Source organism: Pinus tabuliformis, chromosome 6 (assembly GCF_031772625.1).
Source record: "Pinus tabuliformis cultivar Carrire ecotype Pingquan chromosome 6, CPIR1, whole genome shotgun sequence".
Taxonomy (NCBI): domain Eukaryota; kingdom Viridiplantae; phylum Streptophyta; class Pinopsida; order Pinales; family Pinaceae; genus Pinus; species Pinus tabuliformis.
The window spans coordinates 1,706,401,116-1,706,412,377 of record NC_142292.1 but is presented as its reverse complement, the minus strand read 5'-3'; the positions used below and the strand labels follow the sequence as shown (position 1 = coordinate 1,706,412,377).

At 35.1% G+C, this 11,262-nt stretch overlaps 1 pseudogene; it reads left to right on the top strand.

Annotated features, from left to right (window-relative positions):
- Nucleotides 1-9,656: 9,656 nt before the first annotated feature.
- LOC149265559 (cytochrome P450 94C1 pseudogene) lies at nucleotides 9,657-10,482 on the top strand (annotated as a pseudogene).
- Nucleotides 10,483-11,262: the final 780 nt, after the last annotated feature.

The following is an 11,262-nucleotide window of genomic DNA, read 5'->3' as shown; positions in this document are numbered from 1 at the left end:
ACATGTAAGATGCGACATTCCTAAAGTTCCGAATGAACATAAGTTATAATATATTCAATAGATAATATAAAGAGTCATGAATATCAAGGTTTCAAGTTTTATTAAATGCTATATTATAGTATATTTAGAAGTACATGTAAGATGTGTTTGCAGCATAATTTTAATAGTCATCATGTAAGTCTATTAAAGATTTAGTCGGAAAAAATCAAGTTATATTTTGGAGTGTTTTATTCAAAATTTTATATTTTAATCATTTATATATTATTATTATGGTTTTTAATACGTTTAATTTGTAGTTATATTTATATTTTAATAATAATAATAATAATAATTAATAATTAATAATTAATAATTGATAATAAATAATTAATGTATGTTTTTCTAAAATGTTATTTTTTTTCAACTCAGCTTTTTATATTATCTATATATATATATATCTATATATATATATATATATATATATATATATATATATATATATATATATATATATATATATATATATATATATATATATATATATATATATATTATTTGTTATTAGTTTGTCATTTAGAAACTAAATTAATAGTATAAGTTCATTTTTTTTAAATGTTTTATGGATAGCCATATTATATTTCAAACTGAAATTGTAATTAGAAAATAATATAAATAAGAATTTGATAAATATAAATATAGATATTATATGAATTGTGTTTCTTATAAGAGAATTGACTCGATTAACCATCGTTCAGGGGGAGTCCACCCGGATAGGTGGTTACTACTCATTGTTGTTGTCTAAAGAGGAGAAGTCATCATTTTCCAATTTCTTGACTAGTTTTAATAATTTCCTATTAAGCTTGACAACTTTTTCCATGATTTCAACCAGGCAAATTAATAGTTCTTGTTGGATGTTAGCTTGCTCTATAAGCACTTGTCCCATGGTAGTTCTAATATGCCAGTATGGGTTGATTGTCTGCATATAATAGAGAAGCGCACCCTAGTAGAGTTTCCCACATTAGGAATCCATTCATTGGTTTCTCTATCAAACTTTTTGTCAGGGTTAACCCTTCTTCTCTATTAGACTTGGTCTTACACCTCAAAAATTTCTCTCTAAAATACTTTAGGATTGATGTTTCTATATCTATCCATTGTTGCAAAGTTCACTATTTAGGCTCGTGATTGACCTATAAAGGGAGGAGGAGAGTTGGAGGCAGCAGAGGGACCTAATCATCCTCTTTCCCTTCAATGTTATGAAGAGGTAAGACGACATCTTTCCATGTGGCCAAGCGGCTAGGGAAATTAACCAAAGAAGGGAATCATAGAGAGAAGTGGATAAGTACGGTTCATAGCAACAAAGAGGGTATTCAAGGAGGAGTAGGAGTGAAACTAGAGTGAAATACCATGGAAAGTACATTTATACCTTAGGGGATAAATGAGATGAAAACCAAGGAGGCGAGTTCCCATAAAATGAAACTAGGAGGGAAAGGAAACAACTTGATTCCCTAGAGTAGATTTCAATATGCCATATAAAAAAACCCTCCTAGGATTAAGAGTATTGGGAAACGAAACTAAAAACATAAAAGAATGATCTTGTAATTCCTAAAGAACCCTGATAATAGAGTGTCCACAATTGAGGATAAGTTCGAGACAAAGATGTCAATTATTGTTAACCTAATACTTTGCCTCCAAATTTGTAATGAACAAGAAGTTGTGCACCCTGAGCTAACCATTTTCCAACTGAAGACTAATGTCTGTCTTGCACGTAGTGATATCTCCATCCCTAGATTAGCATTGGTTTTCCTATTTTATAAGATCATTGTACCTATGAATCTAATTTATGTAAAATCCAAAAAATTCCCACAAGAACTGAGTGTATTGAGTGCAATAACCAACTATAAAAACATCAAGCCACCCTCTATTAACATCCTTGGACCAGCTAGTTTCATGATATCTCATAAACCTTGTAATATCAACCATAATTATCACTCAATGAGTCTACATGGATTAGTTCAAGACGATTTGTCCTTCTTTGGATTCCCACACAATGAATTCCATCACCTCTGACCTTTCCAATGAATAAAACAAATTGAATTGAAATCAAATGTGTACCTTAATCCATGCAGAGTGTTATTTGATGACCATTTTTTCATGCCACCACACCCACCCCCCCCCCCCCCCCCAAAGTTAAATGGGTTGCACTCATTTCAAGTTATAGAGGCTACCCCTATGTATATGCACCCACCCTAGGGACCCTTGTCTTTTTCTAAAATTTCTTCACTGTTGGTTTTGATTGTTCCTGGACACATTTGAAGTCAATCCTTACCCAACATTTTTAGTTTTGTAGTGTATTCCCTCATTGGCTAGCCTATCAAATATCATATTTCCTTTTCTTAGTATATGTGAAAGAATAGGAGTTGAAATTGTTGCCAACAGATTTTTGTATTCTTGTTAACAAAATAATTGGTCTCTAGCTATTGGGTATCTTGGTAGGACTAGAACTAGTTTACAAATTCTTAATCATGGTAATAATGTTTTTGGAATCTTCCTTCCATTATTATTTTTTCTAAAAAATTAGATGATCGGTAATTTTCAGAACTTTCTCTTGAGCTAGGAGTTCAACCACATTAATAGTGTCTTTTCCAATATCTCCCATAAAAATATGGATAATTTGGCCATGCTTATCTCTAAATACCCCTACAAAGGTAGGAAGACTAGGATTGCCTTTAGAGGCCCCATCAAAGTTGAGCTTTATAAAACCCATAGGGTGTGATTTCCATTGATTATAGTTTGAGTACGTTGGCAAGGGGGTGAGGGAGTATATTCCTAAGGATTTATTAATTCAGAACAACACCAAAATTTGTGGTACTTTGGAGTTGCATTCCTAGCCTTGAATTAAGCGGGGATTGTGAGGATCATTTCTCACACCCTTACAATAATGTAGTTCCAAATTATATCCAACTTATTTGTTTAATCCTTGAATATTTTTCTTTCCCTTTCCTTCTAAGCTTCCCATATGATAAAACCTAGTAAATGCTAGAAGACTCTATTTATTATAGTTCTTGTGAATGGCCCAAGGTTCCACTCTTCTAGAGTGGAATGTATATTGTTCCAATTTCGATCAGACTTCTTGAAGACTATATCTAAGTGGTCCCATAATTCTACTGCAAAGTTACAATTGTCAAGAAGATGCTCAACATTTTTGACATTGTCATGACACAAATTAAATTCAGTTCATCCTTGAAAGCCTCTTTCTTGGAAGTTGTCCCGGGTTAAGATTTTATATTGCATGAACAACCACAGAAAAAGGGTAACTTTCGGATAGAGCTTGAGGTCTCATAACTTATTCCACTTACTGTTTGCTAGGTTTCCCTCCAATACCTAATATTTTGTATGACACATTTAGGGTGAAAGATCCTTGGCCAATGTCTCCATCGGAGGATATCCTTCTTAGAGTGAGCTTTAATTTTCCTACTTTCCAATTCTTTTGTCACATCTTCCCATGTTTCATTTCTTATATTGGCTTAACAAACCGTACACCTCTCCCAATACCTCCATTAATGTTGTGATGAGCGTAAATGGTGATTGACTAATTCTTTAACCTGTTTCATTTAATTATTTTTTGGCTCATGTAGTTCCCCTTCTTTTTCTAGTTTAGGCTATTGTCGCCAAGAATCCTCCCAGATGAGGGCAAGATTACCATTCTTGACTTCCCTAGAGTTGTGTTTCTGAACGAGGTTTTTTTTTTTCCACATTCAATTCCATAGGTTAGGTCTTTTAATTTATCCCTGTAGTTCTATTAGTTGGTCCTCTTCTACACCTAACACATATTTCTCTTTACATATTTTTCTCCATATAGCTCCTAGGATTTTATGATCGCCACCACATTTTGGCTCCTAGAGCTCGACTAAGAATTTTAGGATCTCTTAGCTCTAGTCCCCCTTGATTCTTCAGATTGCATAATTTTTCCCAAGTTGCAAGATCCCATTTTTTTCCATATTAGCAACCCCCCAAAGGAAGGCTCTTTGTATGTTTATTGTTTTTTTCAAAGTAAATTTAAGGGTAGCTAAGGAAGAGAATAGGTACATCAAGATAACCTGAAGCATTGAGTTGAGTAAGGTGAGCTTGTCTGGTAGACTTCCTAGACATTGGTGAAAATATCTTTTACTAAAATGAGAACTTTTTTGTATTCATCTAAAGACATGAGTTATTTTAAAAATTACTCTATATATATATATATATATATATAGTCAAGTTGTATGTGCCCTATAACGTGGGATAATCTCAGAAAACGGAGCTTCTCTAGACCTTCCATATGTCACATGTGCAGACAGGAGGAAGAAACTGCCCTTCATCTTATGCAAAATTGCCAAATTGGAAGGAAACTATGGGAGAAGATTGCTTTCCGCTGCCAAATAGAGGGAAGAGTGCAAGGAGACCTCAAAGGCACCATATGCAAGGGAAGTCAGAACCCATTTCAAAGTAACCTCCTCAACACATTGTGGCATCTCATTCCAGGCTTATTGATGTGGAATATATGGAAAGAGCGTAATCGAAGAATATTTAAAGATCAAACGATGCCGCTGGAAAAAATTTGGAACAAATTCCATCAAAACATTATGGAAACTCTTTCAATCAAAGATTGGTATTTAGAAGACCTTCCCACTCTTCCTCAGGAAAAAACTGTTTGGGATAATTGGAAGTTGCGGATAAATCAAAAATCAAACACGGGCAAGAACCCCAACAAACAAAGCCAGGAAGCAAACACTTGGAATCCGCCGCCTGAAGACATGATCCAACTCAACTTTGATGGGGCATCTAAAGGGAACCCAGCCAAAGCAGGTTACGGAGGAGTTTTCAGAGACCACAATGGCAACCCTCTATGCATCTATATGGGCTCGATAGTCTGGGACACTAACAACTCAGCAGAATTGGAGGGTCTATGGCGAGGTCTTAAACTAGCACACGAAAAGAACTTCTTTCCCCTCATCATAGAAGGAGACTCGCAGATCATAATTAGAATGATCACAAAGCTTCAACATAGCTCTCCAGTTCATAAGGTCAGCAATAGCTGGAGAATGGCCCAGAGGCTCGAACTTATCAATCACTGGCTTTCTCAGCACCAAGCTATCACTTTCAAACATACCAGAAGGGAAAGGAATAAGCTAGCTGATCTTCTAGCCAACCTCGAAGTGGAGGCTAAAGAAAACCACTTTGAAGGTACAATAGAAGGCTTAGTTTCAAGGGATCAAATTGCCAAACTACAGGAAATTGTCTCTCAGGACAACTCTCCGATCACGAAAACGCACCCGGATGAGGGTGTTAACTCCAGTTATTAATGATGCATCACGCCACCGCACCATCAAGCCTGACGGTTGGCAGGCAGGCGTACTCCGAGGTCTGCATTGGTAGTTATAAGTTGCAGTTCAAGGCAGGTGATTTCATGTCTGCTCAGGTTCGAGGGGAATTTACATTCAAGGCGAGCATGGCTACTCAGTCCTTGATGCAATCCAGGCTTAAGGAAATGTGCAATTCTCCCGCGGCAGTTAATATCTCAGCTTTTTATAATATGAGACCTGTTCAAGTTTATGGCCAGAATTCTTCGATTGATGCTTGTGCTACGCTCATAATTCCTCATGACTCCAGTGTTCTCAGGCTCGAGTGGCGTTTCAGGTCTATCGCTATGGGTGCTATGCCCCGTAGCAGGGGTGTTCCGCGACGAGGGGGTCGGTCTGGCCTCAGAACTAGCCTCGCTCCTGCGGACGTGCAACATGTAGTCCCGATTACCTCTGCTTCCCCCTCATCTCTGCCATCGGACCAGGAGAGATTTATCCCAAGCAGTTCATATCAATCTTTCCGCCTCAGGTTCCAAAGCAGGCTAATTCGTCCAGTGGTCACGTTAAATTTCACTGTGTATATCTCAGAGGAGGAGCCTCGCACCACCAGCTCGACTTCCCCTGATTCCACAAGCGCACAGGAAAGCAGCATTCTCCTGGGGGACATGAATGGTCTGGTTTACAAGACTGATTCTTTATATGAGGAAACCCCGGTCCAGGAAGAGCCTCCACCTTCCAACCCTGCCAAGAACGAGGAAAAGGCCAGCGAACATTCTCAGCATGGTCTTGGCTGGCTTCACCTGGTCACTGACTCTCGTGGAGAGCCGATTCTAGATGAGGATGGATTTGTCACCTGGCTGCCCTCACCAAGCCCGGAGAAAAAGGAGAAGCAAGTGTCGCTCAGCCAGGAGGTCTAATCTTCTTCGGGTGCATATGTCAAGCTTTTTTGAACCTGTGTTGTGGATTTTGTAGCTTTTTCACCCTGCTTGTTTCAGTCTAATGCCCCTAGTTGTTAGTACTGTCAATACAGTTGTTATACCTTGTTCTAGAGTAAACTGTGTTAAATGGCTCTGTCTAGTTACAATTTCTGTTGTTTATGGTAAATGTAGTTCGAGTCCAGTTAGTCAGAATGTCAGGACAAATCAGAACTATGAAGCATATTTTGTAAAACCGCTTGACCGGTTCGTCAGTATTGTTCAGGTTTTTTTTTTTGATTGAGGACTGGCCTCAGCCTCCTCGGAAGGACTGTCCACCATGTACATAATTTTCTCTTTTTAATATAGAACTAGTCTTTACTTAGAAAAAAAAAAAGTTGTATGTGTCCTCTAGAGATGACTACAGGCTTAACTTTTAGCTTTAGAAACCATGACCCAGAGGTATCTAAGTCGTCAAAATCACTCATGGATCATACGTGGCATGGGCCAAACTAGCCCTTAACATGACTCAATTTTTTCCCACGAAATTTTGAACTAATGACCTTCACATCAGGGAGTGACTTAACAATACACCCCATCAACGTCTATTCAACACCCCATATATATATATATATATATATATATATATATATATATATATATATATATATATATATATATATATAGTCAAGTTGTATGTGTCCTCCAGAGATTACTATAGGCTTAACTTTTAGCTTGAGAAACCACAACCTAAATGTATCTAAGTTGTCAAAATCACTCGTGGATCGTACGTGGCATGGGCCATGCTAGCCCTTAACATGACTCAATTTTTTCCCACGAAATTTTGAACTAATGACCTTCACATCAGAAAGTGACTTAACAATATGCCTCATCATTATCTATTCAACACCCCATAAGAATATATCTATATATATGAAAAAATACATATATATATATGATAAAAATATTTATTATCATCAATAACACATACTGACACAAAATTTTCTTTAAAACTACAATTAATAAATATGGAAAAAACAAAATATTTTAAGCTAAAAATACACATTATTATCAATATGTATTTATTTCATTCAACTAACATATAATTTTTAAATACTATTCCATTTTCAGATTAACATTTTTTATATTATCAATATAGAAAAAGTTAAATAAACTATAATTTGTTTTTGGAATGAAATAATTCCATATCTTTTCAATTTGAATCTTATAACACTTTCCATTAAAATTCGAATTTGCCTTGTCAAAATAACCCTTTAAATTTCTTACGACTCTCTATTAAAAATATAACCTTATGCTTTTAATTTGATCTTTGCTAAGCAGGAAGGTTGAACTTTTCAAAATCAGCTAAACTGATATAAGTTTATCCAAATTGAAATATCATTTATGTTACAATTTAGATAGAGGACTAAATTGAAAATAAATAATTTTAAAAATGAGACTTCAAAGGTAAATATACATTTTTAAATTAATTAAATCATGAGTTATTAATATATTTAATTTATGAAGTATTAAATATTTTTTAATTTAAGTGTGATTATTTTGGTTTATTTTCAATATATAAATTTTTTGAAAGGGCTGAATCAATATATAATTAAAAAAAAAACCATACCAAATTCGAGTTCAAATTTGAATTCTATATACAAAAAATAAGTCGTTTAAAATTTAATAAAAAAAATTTCAAATGTATATTTTTTATTAACATTTAGAAATATTATTTTTACCATATTTTAAAAAATTTAAATAAACAAAATTATAACATTGTAAATCTCAAAAAATTCTTATCTTAAAAATTGTTTCAAGTATAGATTTACATTTAAAATAACAAGTGGTGAGAATTTATATATATATCAATACCCTAGCTTACGTTATAAGCTAAATCTCCCATTAAACTTCACATGAATCATCTAAATTCACATTATCAAAACTTAACTCAACTCTAATTTACAATAATTAATAAAAATTAAATATTAAACTTTATAATTTTAAACTCAGTAAAAAAATCCCAATTAAGAAAATCTATCCCAAAAAAATATAATTTGTTTGCTACATTATTTTCATTTAAATTTAATAAATTTCCAAGTTATAAATAATTTATAACCTATATTATTCTTACTATAATTTAGATATATCCATTCTCTAAACAACTTATAATATAATTATTATATACACCTACATTGCTTGACATATTTCATTAAAACACACTATTAATTTTTTTATCTCATTGCAAAAATACCCAGCACTATTATTTATTAACTTAACCGCATGCCATTTCATGGGTTCGGGAGAAATCTGTACCTCGGTACCTCGCTATATTAATCCGCGAAGATAGCCTCGAATTGACGAACTAATTGATGAAGTAATTATAAACTGAACTGAAACGTCGAATTTATTTATCTTCTTTTTTTGGGGGCTGTATTGCTGTATTTATAATTTAAATAATACAAATTAATATGGGTAATTATATATATATATATATATATATAAAAGGAGGGGTAATTGTGGTTTAAATTACATAAATTAATATTTGGTAAAAAAAATTTTGGAAGAATTGTTTGGAGGGTTAAAAGTGTTTGGAATCTAGATAAAAAAATTTCAAAAAATCTTACAATAGTCTTATTTGAATCATGTTTTCGATAGTAGAAATAGATTCAACACTAGAAAAAAAAATTACGAGGCATCCAAAATCTTAAAGTAAAATAACCTGAATTTACAAAAAATCTCTTGAAATTTTTAAAAATTCCTATAATTTTAAACGAAAAACAATTGAATCATATTTTAGATGATGGAAATAGATTCAACACTATCAAAAAAAAATATGAGTCATCCAAAATTTTAAAATAAAATAACCTGAATTTACAAAAATCCCATAAAAAAGTAAAAAACAATGTGTTTATGGGACTGCCAAAGAAAAACACTAAAAAGTTTTAACATCCATTAATTTGATCTCCTTATCCAATCGAATTCCCTCTAATAATTTTTTATGAATGAATATGTAAAAGTCAAACGAAAATAATGAAGCCGAAAGACGTGGTCAATTCAAACACGTGTAATTGATTGAGAGAGGATGGATGTTAGCTGGCTGGAAGACTTTTCAATATTGGGTAGCTGAGTGTCGGAGGCAGCAGGCAAGCCATACGCATGCGTGCTTCCTGGTGCCCCGTATGTTAAACCAACTGTCAAATGTGGTCCTGATCTTACCCAAAACTTGTGTGCAGGGGTCGATCCGGCTTTTTTGGATGGGAGTCTTCCTGTTTCGGAATTCTCGCAGGCTTTCAATGTGGCGACCGAGCTGAGCGCTCGGAGGTCCACTGCACCGATCTCGTTGGTGTGGAAAATAACGAGGATGCTCAACGTTGGGTCGGAAAGGCGACTCTCTCGAGCGGTGAAGGCCGTGCACCACTTCGCCATGGCTGTTATTCTGAAGCGCAGACAAGATATCGCCAGTGGCGTTCCCTGCAAACAGGACCTACTCTCTAGATTCATGGCGATCGCCAACCTACAAGCCGATCTACCCGAAGGCGAGGCTTATCGGTCCGAAGAATTTCTTCGAGACATCATCAGTTTCATGTTAGCCGGCAGAGACACCACCTCGGCTGCACTAACCTGGTTCTTCTGGCTCCTCACGTCACATCCCCATGTCGAAGAAGCAATACACAAAGAGATAACCCATCTCATGGCCGTCAAATCCGAAGCCAAACTGGACGGAAATCCCTTGGTATTTTCATACGAGGATCTGCAGAGCATGCAATACCTGCACGCCTCAATCTGCGAATCCATGAGACTCTATCCGCCCGTTCTCTTGGATTCCAGGCACGCCCTCCACAACGAGGCACGCCCTCCACAACGACGTCCTGCCCGACGGGACTTTCGTGGCCAAAGGCAATCGGGTGACATACCATCCGTACGCCATGGGTCGAATGGACGCCATCTGGGGTGCCGATTGTCTGCAATTCAAGCCCGAAAGGTGGGTCAACGAGGATGGCCATTTCGTCCCTCAGAGTCCCTTCAAATTCGCTGTCTTCCATGGTGGTCCACGGGTGTGTCTAGGCAAAGACATGGCGTTTATTCAGATGAAGTATGTTGCGGCCACTGTGATTTCCATGTTCAGATTGCGGCCTATTGAGTGTTCGGCTGTGGGAACTCCAAAGCTCATTCACAGCTTGACTGCGCGCATGAAGGGCGGTTTTCCTGTTGTTGTTGGAAAAAAGGAGGCGCCCATTATTCCGTCGTAGTAGCGCTTCTCTAACTTGTACTGCTCTTGTCTCCATTTTTACTTCGTTCTGGTTTAGCCATCAAACACATGACGGCCGGATATGTTTCTGTGACACTCTCCTTCGCAGCGTCAAATTCATTGCAGGGTTGACTCACTATAGCCTACAACCAGCCTACTTTTCACAACTTTAATTACTTAACAATCTGGGTTGGCGTAACTTCTGTGATCTATATCTAATTGGTAAGTATAGCTGTATATTGTAACTAATATACTTATTTTGTAATCATTTTAATTATGGAGTTTACGTTTTCAGCTAGGCCTGGTCTGAAAATTACAATTATATTAATTATGGAATTCAGGTTTTAATTTAGCCCTTCTGAAAAAAATGATATATGTTTTTGGAGTAATTTTATTTCTTTTGGTCCTTTAAAATGTGCTGTAGTAATTTTATATTTTTGTCTTTTAAAATGAGCTGATGATATATTTTTGTCTTTTAAAATGAGCTGATGATATATATGGAGTTAGCATTTAAAAAATTCTGTATAGTGATGGTGGATTTCACAACTTAAATTTGTGATTCAAATAATTTTTTTTTGGGTTGAAATTTAGGTAAATTGATTAAAAAATCTTTCAAAATTTTATAGCTATTTTGTTTAAAATTTTCTTTGATATTATATTTTTTTAAACCAAATAAATTAGATATTTTTTTTTCAAAATCACGAGTAAATTTAATGGTTAAAAACATGTGTAAGTTCAAATTTATAAGAATATATTCCATATATTTTGATTAATTTTGATA